Below are 17,384 nucleotides of genomic sequence, written 5' to 3'. Positions count from 1 at the left end.
TTATTTGCAAATGTTGTTGCTTTATTCTCTATCCATCTCCCCAAAAGTGCTTGGAGAATTTCAGCTGAAGCAATGTGTATAGCTGTCATTCCTAGAGCTGCTGACATGCCCTTCTCAGATGTTCCATTTGGTTTTGCAACATTTGTCAATACAGCCACTTATCTTTCTGCCACAGCCTTTGGTTATCTGTCCTGGTGTGGACTCTAAGATTTAGTATCTCAAAGTATCATTGTGCAAGTTGCACAAGAATTTTTGAGGTGAAGTACATAGATGAATAACACGTAGACCATGTCCCCCAGAGGCTGTAACCTTCTATTAGGAAGATGGACATAAACATAAATAGCAAGAGGAGATTAAGAAAATAGAATACCCAAGGATAATGCAGGCAAACAGAAGGAGCCAACTTCAATATTCTAAGTTGGACCCATGGCCTATACAGTGCAGGATCAATTCTAAAATCTTAGCCTCTTTCGGTTTAAGTTTTCTCATCTGAAAAGAGACTGGATTCAGTGGTGTTTAAATTCCCTCCTACTCTTCAAGTCCCCATGTCTTTGCAAATAAAATGGAGATTTTAATAACCTAGCACAGGGTTGGCACAGAATAGATGATCAGTAAATTTTGGATATCTTTGTAATTTTTACTGCTGCTATTTGAGTGTAGATAGCCTTGGTGGCAAGATTTGAGAAGCTGAGTGTAGGTTTGCTTAAACCCCCCAAAATGTCATTGTTCTTATTGTATGAAATTTGTTTCTTTTGAATCATCAAGGGTTGAACATTTAAGAACTTATCACTAAAATTCTGTTGACTTGAAGGTGTGTGATTTTGGTTGTTGGGAATAGTGATACCTCAAACCTGCAAGCTAGTATGTCTGTTATCACTTATCATTAAATGGGAAAAATAAACTAAAGCTTCTATTAGAGCTAAGGAAAAAAGAGAAAAAAGGGTGGGGAGGAGACTTCAAGACTTTAACTCAATCAATAAACTGAATAGGAGCAAAGTTCCTTACAAACAAACAAAGCAAAATAGCACACAGACTTTGGTATCAATGTGCATCCAATGGTCACACACTAATGCGTACAGTGGCTGGGAATAACCATTTAAGGGAGGGAATTCCACAGCCCGGAGATCCAGGTGAACCAAAGAGGTAGATCCTAAAGCAAGCAGCATCCCTCAGCTCTGGAAATTGTTTGCTCCGTGTGAAAAAGTCCCCAGTGTTGCCTGATGTTTGTTTGCTTTCAAAAGAAGTTGGAAATCAGGATTCTTCTGGGAAGTTTCTTAATTTTTCAATGTTGGCAAATTATTAAATGATTAAAATAATTAATCAATCAGTACCATAGTTCATACCTAATGAAGTGTACATACTGGAGATAAATTTGCCCAGTGTTGTCAGATAGACACCTCTGAATTCAGCTTTCAGGCATGTGATATGGAAGCAGCCCTCCATAGGAAGGAAGAGAGAGGTGGTGGAGTGGGGAAAAATAGGAATCTCTTTTGTCTAACTCACTCAGAAACACCAGAGGAGTTTCAACACACTCATAGTCATATAATGATTCTAAATTAGTAGTACCTCACTTTAAATGTGCCTCCTACAGCACCTATTCAGGATATTGAATACACAATTGCATTCTTCAGGCTAGGCTGAGAGGAAGGCTGATGGGGACTCCCCAGCACAGAGACACAGGCAAAACGGTATTGGAGCTGGAGTTGCCTTCACAGTTGTCCAGTCCAATTCACTTTTAAACTATTGAACTGACTTTCAGAGAAACTAAGAGACTTGCCTATCATCACACAGCTAGTTAATAATGGCAAAGCTGGTACAAGAATCCATAGTTCTTAATTTTGTCTGAAGGAGTCCATAGCTTCTTGATTCAGATTTATTTCTAAACTATCCACTTCTCCAAATCAGAGATCACCCAAGTCAATCCTCTTTTTGTTGTTAGAGTTATAATATCTTTGAGGCCCATCATCAAGCGTTTTACCACATGGGCAGAGGCTCCCAGCACTGGGGAAATGGGCAGCAATGATTTAGAGGGTCACTGTAGCCTTTGATCGCTGACATACTTTGCCCTGCTGTGAATTCCGGGGGTGGAGTTTTCTCAGGGAGTTGTATACATTTCTTGCTTATGCAGTTGAAATAAATCTCTTCTAAACCCAGTGTTTTTTGCCCTCCTGCCCAGTTCTTTATTAACTACAGGTTGCCAGGCCCTTTTAGAAGCTTGTCCCAGCCAGGTTTTATGCGTGGTGTGCCACTGCCCTCTGCTGGTGGGACCATCCTCGTGCTGTGTTTAGTCACAGGGTAAGAGGCTCATTTTGTGATCCTTCCAGTTCTTAGGGCTCTAGGACTTCCAAGTAAAGGACACTAACAAAAGATCTACTACATTTGGGAATTTAATTCAGCAAATGACTTTCGCCATTTTCTGTGATGGTGGTTCTATATCTCTGGCAAAACCAACGACCAATGTGTGTGTGTGCGCGCGCGCGTGTGTGTGTGTGTGTGTGTGTGTGTGTGTGTGTGTGTGTGTTGGGACATCAGGACGGTGGGTTCATGACTATGAAAGGGGAGAAATTAAAACAAAGTAAAAGACCAGTTAAATTATGACAGTTGCTTTTCCACAATTAAAGAGAGAAAATTCTGTGAAATATACATTGGTTTGTTTAAAGTATAGGTGTGTTTCAGTCCAAATACTGCTTTGTATGTAATTAGTATGATCTATGCTGGCTCTAAATAGTAAAGAATCTGTATTTTGTAACTGGTATGAAATAGTGGCTCAAGCATAGTCAAATATACCCTCGCCTGTTTCCCATTAATGCCAAGTTGGATGAGAGTTGGGATTTTATCTATATTTGTAGCATATAGATTAATACACTAGAAAACTTATGAGGATGAATTTGGCAGAAAACAAGGAATCTTTGTCAAATAACCAGAGTCTCAACAGTTTCTAGGTTATTAATGTGCCTCAAAAATCTGTAGGAGCTGCATATGTAGTAAGGAAGCAAATTATTTTTCCACCACCTGTGTGTATTCCTGTAATTCTGGATTCAACCAGTTTGGAAGACATAGTGAAACAAAAGTAAATATTCTTACAACTGGCCTCGTGCCATGTGGAAAACCTCAGACTAGAAGAATGTATTTGAAGCCAAAATTAATGCCTGACTTGTTCTAGAGACAGACTATTCTCTTAAACAAGGTTATTTAAACTTGCTGGTTACTGGGTGCCAGGATTCTATTGATTTCTCACAAAAGTTTACGTAAGTCCTTAAATTTCTACACTAAAAAAAAATTAAAACATATTACTATAAAAATATTTCCCCCAAAACATTCAAAGTACCACTTATTAATAAAAATAAGAATTCAAAGATATCTCAAAAATAATACTCTAGATTTGATTCCACAAGTACCCCTATACCATGTTGGTCTATCATGTATGTATGTATGTATGTATGTATGTATAGATCTATAGTACGTATGTATGTATGTATCTGTTGTCTTCTTTCTATCTATATCTATTTAATAATTAGGAGTTAGATTGTAGATATAGTCAAAAGACTTGAGAAGTTGGAATAATCAAGGTACTTTGTCTAGTCTTACCCGCTTTAAATACATACAGTTAAATGCATAGGAGTAGTAAACACAAAGTTTCCGTTCCGCAGGTGTAAAACTAATTACTTACTGTCCAACTATTCAAGTGCCCAAATGTATATTTCTTAATTGCAGAACTTCTCTGAAAATATTTCTTTGTCTTAAAGTAATCATACGTCTGTTTCTTCCTGAGCAATGGTGATTGCCTTAGTCATTTCCATCTTACATCTTTAAATAACTTTATTGAGATATAACTTGCATGCTATATATTTCAGCCATTAAAGTTGTAGAATTCAATGGCTTTTAGTATAGTCAGAGTTGTGCAACTAACACCAAAATCTAATTTTAGAAAAATGTTGTCACCCCAAAAAAACCTTATTCAAATCGGCAGCCATTCCCCCATCTTCTCTCACCCCACGCCCCATCCCCAGTCCAAGGAAACCACAAATCTACTTTCTGTCTCTACAGATTTAATTTTTCTGGACAATTCACATTAATGGAATAGCATCATGTGTGGTTTTTATGATTGGCTTGTTTTACTTAGCATAATGTTTTCAACATTCACCCATGTTGTAGCATATATCAGCATTTCACTATTTTTTATAACTGAGTTTTACATATATATATATATATATATATATATATATATATATATATATATATATATAAAATTTTATTTATCCATCCAACATATAATGAACATTTGGGTTGTTTCACTTTTTGGCTATTATTAATAATGTTGCAATGAGCATTCATGTACAAGTTTTTATATGGATATATGCTTTCATTCTCTTGGGTATATATATATATAGGAGTGAAATTGCTGGTCATACTGAAACTCTATGTTTAACTTTTTGGAATAATGCTGATTGTTTTCCAAAGGAGTTTCACCATTTTACATTTCTAGTAATGTGTAAGAGTTCCAATTTTTCCACATCATCTTCAACATTGCCAATGTCTAATAATTTTCATTATAACTTTTTAGTGTGTATAAAGTGGTATCTCATTGTGATTTTGAATTGCATTTCCCTGATGGCTAATGATGTTAAGCATCTTTTCATGTGCTTATTGGCCATTTGTATATTTTCTTCGGAGAAATGATTATTCAGATACATTGACAAAATTTTATTTGAGGTGTATATCTCTTAATTATTGAGTTATAAGTGTATGTATATATTCTAGATACTAATCTTTTACCAGCTATATTATTTGCAAATATTTTATATCATTTTGGGGGTTCATCTTTTAACTTTTTTAATGATATCATTTGCAGCACAAAAGATATTAGTTTTGATAAAGTCCAAATTATCTAAATTTTCTTCTATTCCTTGTCCTTTTGATGTATAGAAGACATTGTTAAACCAAGGTCACAAAGATTTCCTTTCAGTTTTTTAAAGGTTCTTTTATCATATTTTATTTCCTTCTTTTTTTTTTTTTTGCTTTAGTTTTTGCACTTAGGTCTACAATGTATTTTGAGTTATTTTTTGTATATAATGTAAGGATGAAATCCATCTTCATTCTTTTGTATACGGACATACAATTGTACATCATCATTTGATGAAAATACATGTTTCTCCTAATTAATTCTCATGGTACCCATGTTGGAAATTAATTGACTGTAAATGTAAGGGTTTATTTCTGTACCATCCAATCTGTTCCATTGGTTTATTAATTTATCCTTATGTTAGGACCACATTGTCTTGATTAGAATATGTAATAATTTTTGAAATTGGGAAGTATGTGTACTCCAACTTTGTTCTTCTTCTTCAAGTGTCAAAAGTATTTTTTTCTTAATTGGACAACTTTACTGAAAATATTTCTTCTGCTCTACAGTGTTAAGAAGTTGGAGTGATCAACTATTATAAATCTTCCTATGCATTGGAAGCTTTCTTAGTAATTTCCATGTTCTTCTTGGTTGAAACAAATTACTTGGTTTTAATATTATGCCCTTCAAATCTTGCTATATAATTTGAAACAAACATAAGAAAATTTAAAAGACTTTCTCTTTTTAGCTTGTGTTAATTTTGTTTCCAAAGGGTTTTCCAAGACAGAAATATATTGTGTGGGCTTCTCTGTTTTAGGTGGGTAAAAATTCCAGATTGTAGCTATTAGCTTTTAGCTGGCTCAAGTCAGTTGCCACATGTTAGAAGCTGGGATTCTTTTACCTGAGAGAAAAGAATGAAAGACGGTGTCTAGAAAGCAAAGAAGTGAGTACCAATGTAACTAGAAAGGGACATAAATAAATCAAAATAAGTTAATTCCAATTCTGTTTCTTTTTAGAAAAGCATTAAAAGTGGCTATTAGAACCGGATGATAGGAAGAAATAGAAATTTGGCGAAAGACCCTAATCTGTTTACAGCAAAGAAGAAGCTAGAGGTCCTTATAAAACCTAGAATAACCACATCATTTTCAAGGAAGACTTTTGACTATTTACTCCACAGTTCTAGTTTTGAAGATAATCAAGAAGCTCAGAAATGATAACTTGGCCGTAAGTGTCCAGACAGCAAGTGTCCAAGTCAGTCTAAAACCAATGTCCCCTGGCTCCCAAATCAGATTTCATTCAGATTAACCTTCATAAGAAGATGTTATAACAAATGTGACTTTTGTTCTTAAAGAAAAGTTGAGAAGAGTAGAGAAAATGAACTATCTTTTAATATTACTATCTATCTTGAATCATATTGTTTTGAAAGGGGCTGACCTCACCCTATTCTAGAAGTATAACTGTGATCTAGATCTGGCTAAACCATTGCTCTGCATCCCCAGTTAATCAATTGATCCATGATTTTGAAAGCTAATAGCAATAGCTAGAGTAATCAATATAATGGTACCTTTTATTTCCCAGTAGACTTGGAACTATGATGCACCTCAACTTGGAGTTGTTCACAGTATCTTGCCATTAGGAGACAAGAGCCTCAGTGAGGATTATGGCCAACAAAGAGAAACAGAGGCAAGATGAAGAAGAAAAACATTCTCAGTGTATTGTAAATTCTTTGTAAGCTAGTCTAGATTGTGTTTTTCTGTCACTTGCACTCAAAAATGTCCCAGTAGGTATATCACAGAATGTGCTATTGTGACTTCTAGAAATGAGAAAGAGAGAGAGAGACAGACAGAGAGAGACAGAGAGACAGAGAGACAGAGAGACAGAGAGACAGAGAGATCTCCTATAATCTTGAATGAAAAATAAAAGATATGAAACAGAATATCTGATCAAAATAGACTTGAAGAAGAAACAGCAATATTGGACTGAAATAAGTTATCATGGCATTCACAAAGCCTATTGCAAGAATGATCCTTATTAGGCTATTCTGAAGAGCTTCAGAAATGAAGTAGCATGACAAATGGTGGCTCCATTAAGTAAAAAGGAAGGGTAAGGGACCAAAGGCTGTCCTTTACCAATGGGCCTGCCAATCAAGGACAATACACTTAATATCTGCATTCCTCACAACGCTGCATGCTTTTGTGTAAGTTTAACCTTTTTTTGTTCCCCTGGAGATTAGTGGAAGAGAATTAAAATGTGAAAAACTTAATTAAGGATCTTTACATATGAGCTTAATAAAAAAAGGTTAAGTTTATTTTCTTATTATTCAATCTTTATGTACATTGTGGCTTTTTTGAAGGAATAGGAAATCATGCATTTTTTTTATTTTATTTCCTTCAAATAGCTGAACACATTGGCTTGCATTTTTTAAGCCTGAAAATATCCCTGAGAAGTTTTTGAAAAGGATAAAATATCAAAGTCCACAATTTTTCTCTTCTCCCCAAATTATTCTCAAAGTAGAATTGTGTCACTTCACATTTTCATAAATACCATTCAGGAAGAAGCCCCTCAGGAGAAGGGGGAAAATAAGAAATGAACAATAATAAGAATAAATTTTAACCAGGAGACGTGTTTCAGAAATATGATTCAGTCCACCATCATCAGCCTTGACAACAGTCTCCGCTTTTGCACCAAGTTCTCAGATTATTGAAAAGGAAACCTCATGACCTGGTGACACCCTACCAATTTCTTATTCCTTTTTTAGGCTTTCAATATTTCTCCACATTGTGTCTTAGCAATTGTTGGTAGCCTGAGAAGTGTTCCCATACTTTCCTACTCAGTTTCAATTCCCACTCCCACCCCCAGGGTACTTGCTTCCTCATATTAGTTGAGATGGGTGCTTTCTTTCTTTGGACCATGGTCCTTCCATGCTCTCCCTTATGTTGCATTCAATTTCCTTTTAATGAAGCAAAATGATTTATTTCAGTCAAGGGTCATTACTATATGTACTCTTTTTTTTGTGGGGTAGGGGGAGGAAGAGAATAATTTTATTTTATTTTACTTTGATATTTTTTAAATTAGTTTCAGGTGTACAAGACAAAGTAATAGTTAGACATTTATCATTTATATCCCTCACACAGTGATAACCCCCCTCCCCGCATCTACTACCCCTCTGACATCACACACAGCCATTACATTTCCACTGTCTCTATTGCTAATGCTGTACTCTACTTCCTGTAAATATATATATATATATATATATATATATATATATATATATATATATATATATAATTATAGTTGATATTCATTATTGTTCAGCTTCAGGTGTACAGTGTAGTGATCAGGCATCTACATCATCCCTTAGGTGGTCTCCCTAATGAGACAAGTGTACGCTTTAGGAAGAGGTAGAATAGATGCTAGCGAGGAACTTAAATGCATGCTATGTCTGTATCATTAAGGAGAAAAATGAAAATCATAGAAAAAGACAATTGATGATGAGAGGAAACATGTTTACATGCTCATATGAGTTAAAGAATGAAGACAGCTCATGTAACTTCAAGGATCCTTTTTTTTTTGTGATAAAACAAAATATTGATTTCGTTTGGGTTGTCAATGGACCCTTCACAAGGATTCAACTCCCCAATTTCTTTGCAGCTATGAGTGGCCATATGGCCCAATTCTGACCAATGGGATGTTAACAAAGTCTAACATCTTTGATGTTTGCCTTTTAACTTTCTCATTTTTTCTTTCCAGGAATGAGGATGTGATTCATAGAATTTGAGAAATTATCTTTTTACCTTGAGGAAGAAACCACAGGATATTGTTGGTCAGAGAGAAACTATCTGGATTGCCAATTTATTTTTTTGACACATTAGAAAAATAAACTCCATTGTTTGTGTATGCCATTGAGTTGGGAGGCATCCAGATATAATCCCAATATGTTTGTGTATGTGCAGATCTGTGGCTCTGTATACACTGTAAATTATATTAAAAATACATTCCCAAGTCAAGAAATCACTTCTAAAACATCAAAGGGCTTCATAAATGGATCCATCAACATTTATTTAACCAGTTCCATCTTGCAAATGTTTAGGATATAGTTTACAAACAGGGTCAGTACTACTCCTCTAGGGGGATAGAAATGTATATGTGTGTGTTGGGGGAGGAGGGCACATGCAGAAATATATTTTTGGTATGGGTGCATTTCTGGCATTTGGTGCTTGACAGAAATTAATATTAATTAACATTAATGCATAGGCCAGGCACACAAATAAAGAACTGCCCACCTAATATGTCAGTATTACCTTGTTGAGAACCACTAATTAGGTGGTTTGTACATTCTGAATGTTATGAACAATGTAAGATGTTGTGATAAGTCTTGTACAAGCAGTTAATTATTTTCTTAGTGGAAATTACCTAAAAGAAAACATACTGGATCCAAGATCACTTACTTTAACATTTTAAGATTATGTATTGTCAACTGATGGTCATTGGCGCCAATTCAATGCCAACAAGAATTCTTGATTTGGGGTACGGTGAAAAAGGAAATTTTATTCAGTGCAAACAGCTCAATTCTGATATAGCACGACTGTGAGAACAGCATGGCTCAATAGTGTTACAGCTCAATTATGAATCAACACAGATGTCAGGTGGGCCTGGGGCCAGGCCCCTCTTCAACTAGACATCTCTTTTTTGCTCTGCTCCACCTGCTCTGGTTTGGTCTGATGCACTCTGCCCTGTGCAGGACTGCTCCACTCTGCTCTGGAGAGATAGCCTCAGTTTTTCATCTTCAGTATTTTAGCTCCAGCTGGGGAAACGGAATCTTCACTCTTTAGTGAAAAGGAAAAATGCACTCTCTGAGCCACAGGGGAGCTGACTTATATAGACAGAAGTCCCTGCCCCTGGTTGCTGATTAGTCCATCCTTTGAGGACTCCAAATTCTCAAAGTTTGATTGGTCCAAAAGGCTCTATCCTGATTGGTCAAAATGGAACTGCTCCAATTGGTCAATGAAGATGTTGATGGAGAGAGCTAGCTGCATAGCTCTAAATGGACAAGGGAAAGCTTCAGTCCTATTGGTTGAAATACTATTCCAGAAACTCCTTTGTAAGGGCTGGCTCAGGTGGCAGGAGCACAGTGCAGTCAGGCACTTCAGTGTGGAAAGCAGGCAGCTTAGTGCAGGTTTCTCCCTGAAGGGCAATTTGTGTGAGAGATCTCTGTGTAGAAATGGCTGCAAGGCTCTGAGACTCCAAGAGTTGTTTGTGATAGGAAGGGAAAATGAATTTTCAGAAATTCCTGTTATAAAATGAGCTTGAACATGCTGTGAATTCCTTAGTGACAAAATTGTCCTTAGTAATTAACTAATAAGTCACAATGATTTTGCTTTGTGTGATTCTAAATCTTTAAACATGTATATTATATAAAACTTAGGAAATAGAAAATACCTCAAAAAAAATTTAATGTCAATTTGACCTACAGTTAACAACTATTAACATTTTGTGGTGTTGTACATATGTGTGTGTTTGTGTCTGTGTTTTTTGTGTGTATACTTTGATACAAATCAGATAATAAAATATGCACTGTAATGTGTGGTATATTTATCCTTTTATTGCCAATGCTCAGCATGTGATGACACACAGGAGGCCCTTGATAGATCTGCTGAATGCTGGACCTGGAGGAAGAATGTCAGGATTGTGCGTGTGTCCATCTGCACAACACTGACATCAGTCTTCCTAAATGCTAAATAGCAGCTTGCACAGCAGTGCAAAATATTGCTTCTCTTTTATGGATGAAAATAACTAAAGTTCAGAAAGTTAAATGATTTGTTCCAGGTTGAACAGTTAGTAAATTGCAGCAATAAGATTTCAGTCCAGGTCTTCATATTCCAAGCTTTATGTCTTCACATTTTAACTTCAGTACTTCTCTAGATATATCACAGTTGCTTCAGATTTGTTTGGTTTCCTTGTTAGAATTGCAATAAAAAGCAAAATACAACTTACATTCATGAATTTAAAAACTCTGATAAAAATTAGTATATATATGTATACATACATATTTTAGAAGGATCATATATATGCAAGAAAGATTATATTACATATATATCTGTATATATCCACATATACACACACACATATATATATATATGAAGGATATATTAGAAGGATTAGATTAGTCTGTGAATTCTCACACTAAATTTAATAACCTTCTTATGGATGTACACACTATAATTGTCTGGTTACTGTGAAGCTGTGGATTTTTGCATATAACCATATACATCTCTGAATGGCTAAATCACATTCAGATGGAATGAAGGGTGACTTTTAAATGGCATATTGTATGGAGAGAGAATGTTATAATGGTAAAGCTTATATATAAAGTACTTCTAAGTGTTATCTGTATTTGGGAATAGAAAGACTAACTGTGTCTTTAAAAATAATACTGCAAAATTGTGATTTACTGGGATACAAGATTAGGAGCTCTAACATGGTGTTCCTGTGATTTGTATGTCTCCTTGCCAGTATTATCTTTCTGCTTTCAATTTATAATTTTTTGAAATATTTATATTGTTTTATTTTTAATGCTTGCTTTAAATGGCATAATGGCTGTTGTGAAAAACAGAAATAGGGTTTAAATATGTCTTCTCATACCACTCCCCACTGATATAAATACTTCTTCTCTAGCTGTTCATCACCTTTTTCTTCTGCATTTCAAATTTTGTTCCTGGTTTATACAGCTGACTTACATATTAGCATCTCGATTTCTTAAACACAAATTTAAAGTAAGTGCATTTGTCTGTTCCGTTTTACCTAGGAAGAGTGATGGAATTTTAAAGAGGATTAATAAAAAAGAAATTGCCTCTATTTACTGGGGGGAAAATAAGAAGGAGGAATCAACATCCAGGCTTTCTCAGACGTAACAAATCTACTTCAAATTATTGTAGAAAGTAGACAAAGCACCAACTATGTGTCTACCTGGATGTTAAAAGAAATGTCTAGCAACCGTGTTTTACCTCTAAGGAGGTTTTGAGTTCAATCTAGAAACAACAAAAAAGATATAAATGAGACATTCATAAAGGTACATTTTAATTGCTGAAATAAGTGATAGAATCATGATATCTGATGAGACTTTGAAGGAGGGAGTACAGGCATACCTTGGTGATACTGGGGGTTTGGTTCCAAACTACCACAATAAAGTGAATATTAGGGCATCAGATGGACACTTGTCTTATTAGGGAGACCACTTCAGGGACAATGTAGATGCCTGATCACTGTGCTATACACCTGATGCTGAAGCTGAATAATAATGAATGTCAACTATAATTTTATACATACACACACACACACACACACACACACACACACACATATACATATATAGTCACAAGAAGTGGAGTACAGCACAAGGAATAGAGACAGTGGAAATGTAATGGCTGTATGCGATGTCAGAGGGGTAGTAGATTGGGGGGGGGATTATCACTTTAGAGGGGTATAAATGTCTATTACACTGTTTTGTACACATGAAACAAACAAGCAAACAAAAAGTGAATATTGCAGTAAAGCGAATCACATGAATATTTGGATATCCCAGTGGATATAAAAGTTATATTAACACTATACTGTAGTCTACTAAGTGTGCGATAGCATTATGTCTAAAAAAAAAAAAAAATGCATATACCTTAATTAAGCATACTCTATTGTTAAAAAAAAAAAAAATGTTAACCATTATCTGAGCCTTTCTTTAGCAAGTCAAAATCAGTTTGCTGGTGGAGTACCTTGCCTTCAATTTGTAAACACACACAATATCTGCAGAGTTCAATAAAGCAGAATTCAATAAAGTAAGGTATGCCCAAATAAGTAAAATTCAGAACAACACATAACTTTGATTAGGTCTTAAAGTGCTTTCTATACCACATAGCGTGTCACATAGCCACACTCTCCAAGGCCAGTACAATCCCAAATCAAAGTTCTGTCTTTTTCCTTTCTTTGTTTTTAGTGGTAAGAAAACAAAAAATCCCAGACCTTGCCTTATTCTCATGTAACCAACTATGGGAACCACATTGAGCTTCTGCCTGTGTGGACCTCGCAATCACTTTTGGTGATATCACACATAGATACCCACATGATGAGTTCTAGCCACAGCTTGCGTCCACCCCTGAAGACAGGTGAGCATTGACTTTAGGGGTGCCATGTCCATGCCTCCTGCCAATGGCTAGTCCTGGATTTACCTATGGGAGAGTCAGGGGAGACTCTCTCAATGGTGTGAACATGCATACATTTGCTGTTTGAACTTTGAGTTCTGGGATTCCCAGTGCCTTAGACCTTGCCACTTAGAGCTTGTTGATAAGACTTAGATTCTCTTGTTTCCATGTGAGGTAGCAGCCAGGCCATGTGACTTCTGTAAGACATGCTGGATACAGGAAACATCAATGGACATCCAATAAAACATTAAGTCAAATTTCTCATTCTGTTGAGTCTGGAAACCCATTATTTTATAGAGTTACAAGTTAGGAAACATATTTATAATGATGCTTGCACTAAAGTGGACTAACATTCAGGTAGGGAAGCATTGCTGTAATTGTAACTTTGCTATCCTCACCACTTATGTCAGGAACCCTATGATAGTTTGGTTTGGGTAGACATAGCAAACTCTTTGGCCAATAGCATAAAACTAAAACTCCCTTCTCCCATATGGAAATTGTTTGGATCAACTACCAGGGAAGTAAGTGTAGTGTCTGACAATGCAGGAAATACTGATTTTATAGCTTAATGCAGCATGAAAGATATAATTTAAGATCTGACAGTCATTTGAAATAAAAAGAAAAAAAATAGTTGATATTTGTTTACTTTCCAATATGTGGCTACACCACTCCATATCTGGAATAAGTGATTCCTTCTTCTAGTGGGAAGAACACAGCATGAGATTCCTCTGGTGCAGCTGCCTGGGAAAATGGAACCTGTACCAGCACCCATGCCAGAGCAAGGGGCTGGACTAATACCCCAGTCCCTAACAATTATAACAACCCAGCAGTTATTCAGTATTTCCTATCTGCCAAGCATGGTTAACTTTGCATCTATATCTATAACTATATCTATAGAAAAGCTTACATAATGTGGATAATACCCATTTATAAACTTGGAAAGTTTCTGAGGGTCAAGACTAGACTACATGAGAAGTCACTGACAACTGGAAAGGATAAAAGTATTGTACTGAAGAAATAAGAGAAATCAGTCATTGGATTGAAATAAATAGTACGGGAAAATATTTTGCATAGTGGATCTATTTTGATATTAGGAAATAATAGACTATTTAACACTGGACCAAGAAATTATGGTGCAATTAAGAAGATTGATATCACTTCCAAAGTCCCCACGAAGGTCTGGGCCTACAGAGGTGGGGAACCTATAACCACTAGCCTCACTTTTCAGATGAGGACAAAGGGACTGCTCAGGAGTCCACAGTGTTCGGATCATTAAGGACCAGGTATAATAGACAGATGCCCTGGTGAATTGGAAGCAATCCTGACTTGTTGATCATCTCAATCTGCTTGAAATCCAAATGAGATCTACTTATCTTTATTATATAAGAATTTAATACAAAATGAAGAGTTAATACGATGGGAAATCAAAGTCATAAAATGAATTCTAAAGCAAGTATATTACCCGAATTAATAGCAATTTTACATACTCTGAATCTGAATGGGTACAAAACCACCCATACCAGCCATCCTTGGACTTTTGTTGCTGCTGTACCACTGACATTATTTTACTAAACTCATACTGTTGAAAAGCCAGAAAGACAAAGACCTCTTTCTCTCGTTTTGCCTTGAATAATGCCCACATGCAAAGATTTACAATAACAGAAGATAACTTACTGAGTCCTTCCTATATTTCAGGCTCTATTCTGAATGCCTGGTGTAAACTCACTTAATATTTGAAGCAGCATTATTTTTGTTTTAGATGATAGAATTTGCCAGGCAACTTCCAGCTGTGTTACATCAGCCAATAGGGTACCTTTTGGCAATCCTTGCTTCATTGTTGAGAAAATGGACTTGCTATACTCTCACTAGGAGAGCATTGTAGGGCTTAATTTATTCCATTGTCAGATAATGTTTATCAATATTTGTTAGAATAATTTATCGCAATCAGTAATGGAAAGTTATCATCATATCTCCTCACACTCAATCATCTTGGGAACAAAAGAAAATGACAGGTGTCTTCCTAGAGAGAAAAGTAGTGATGAGATCATGTCCATGAAGTGAAACGGTGAAACTCCCTTGGTCCACACTTTCAAAGATGATCGGTGGATAAAGTGGGAAAGGGACTCCCGTTCTGCTCAGGTCTTTGAAATAGTTCAAGGAAAGGTACTTCATTGAAAGAGTTGTGACAAACGATTATAGATAATAACTAATTATTAGCTAATATTATTTTAGTTATACAATAATTTAGTTGAATATTATTTTAAATGCCTTTTGTAGTTTTCTGAGCCATTTTCTCATTGCCTTATTATGAAAAACACTTATTTTATATAGCACCTTATGAGGAATAGGGAGTCTCACCAAATCTTTATAAAAATTCCCCTAGGCCATAGCTTTAGAGAGCTGTACTCAATGTTAATCCCCAAGTTGAAATACAGTGGCATCAAAGAGCAAACCAATTTCAAACAAACCACATGCTCTCTCTGATGAACAAAAATTCAAAACCCCTTACCAAACCAAGCCAAGGAAATGTGGACTCCCCAGACTATTTATATTAAATAAGGGAAGTGCTTATCAGTTGTTCATGGTCCTGATAGGAAGTCTTACTGTATATTCTATGAACAGAGGACCCTTTAGTTAACACATAATATTTCCCCCACTGCATTCTACAAGTATTCACACAATGAAGTCACCTCCTTCACCTCTACTTAGATGAAATATAGTGATGAAATACTCATTAATAAAATGAAATCCAGGAGTGTTATCTCAACAGACTTCCAGTGCCTGTAGAAAAATGAAGAAACATGGAAAATATCTAGCTGGAATAAAGTGTTGTTTTTGTTTCCCCTACAAAAGAGTAAAATATTGCCCAAAGGGATGTGTGAGTGTGTGTGTGTGTGTGTGTGTGTGTGTGTGTGTGTGTGTCTATTCTTTAAAATTCAAATCATATGAAGGTAAAGGCCCTAGATTGCAATTGGCTGTTTCTACACTAAGCCATCAGAATATTTTTAAATCCTAGGTTTGCTGGAGATTGCTAGTATTTAAATAGGAAAGAAAACTAATTGCTCAGGAACTTCTACTTTCCCCACACTCAGCATATAATGAAAAATGTTAAATTCAACTTTGTGAGAAGAGACAAGAAAATGGAGGCAAATATTACTTGTTTACCTAAAATATCCAAATACTTGTGAAAATGGGAAACAAGGATCTGAATTACAAGGGTTTTGACTCAGCTCATCACTTGTTTTCCCAACAGCAGCAAGTGCTATAGCTATATCTTTAGTATAAAACTTCCAGAAATGTCACTGTCATAGTTTGGATTTCTCCAGAAGCTGAACCTAAGGAAAGGATGTGAGTTTAAGTAATTGATTTAGTAGATGATACTATGATAACACAAGTACGGGAGTGAGGAAGTGAGATCGAGAAGCAAAGGGAAAAAATGAAGCATACATTACCAATACAGTATGACTTTGTGTACCTGGAACTCATTCCCAATTAAGGAGCTCCTAGGAGACACAGTGTCAGCTTCAGAATTGCCCCAGCTGAGGATGAGGAAGCTGGCATGTTAATCTACTCACCTCCCTCTATCATTAGTGGTGGTTTGTGGGAGTGAAGAGCAGGCAAAATAATGCTGTGGAAGGATACATTTAACTTTAGTTAGAGCTCCACCTCCCTCATTCCACTCCACCAATTCACCTGAATATATTCCTGTTTTAATATCCTTGTCTGTTTATTCTACTTCTATGCAGTTCTAGTTTGGTTTTAATTATTTGACTTATCTTGTGACTGTAGGTGATCTTTTCTTACTTCTTTGAGTTCCTGTTACTTTTTATTTTGAATTTTGCTTTGTTGGAAGCTAGATTATTATTATTATTTTTTAAGTTCTTATTAGTATACCTGAGGTTTTTCTTTCTTTTTTTTCTTTTTTTCTTTTTCTGGGGCATTACTATGTTGCTTCGAAATAGTTGATTTTGGTGGAAGGGGAGGTCTTGCTTTTAATATTTGTTAGGAGAGACCAGAACTGTAGTCCTTCTAGTGCTATTTTTCCTCCAATATCAAGACAAAAGCCATCTGTGGGTTCTACACAATGTCCAATGAATCATGAGTTTTTCCAGCCTGGCTGGTGAAATCAATCCTATTCCAGTCCCTCTGTGAAGACCAAGCATTGTTCTCACTCATCCTTTTGGGTGGTTCTTTTCTCAGCCTGATGTCATTTCCTCACATGCAGATGTTGATTAGTATCTGTCGAACACTTAAGTGGAACACTGTAGATTTCCAGACTTCTTTCTTTGTTTAGCTTTGTGTAGTTTTGTTGGATACACATTTATCAACTGTCAAAGATTTATTTTTTT

This window comes from Rhinolophus sinicus, chromosome 3 (assembly GCF_057876585.1).
Source record: "Rhinolophus sinicus isolate RSI-liver-muscle chromosome 3, RSI-T2T, whole genome shotgun sequence".
Lineage (NCBI taxonomy): Eukaryota > Metazoa > Chordata > Mammalia > Chiroptera > Rhinolophidae > Rhinolophus > Rhinolophus sinicus.
This window is presented reverse-complemented; position numbering follows the sequence as displayed.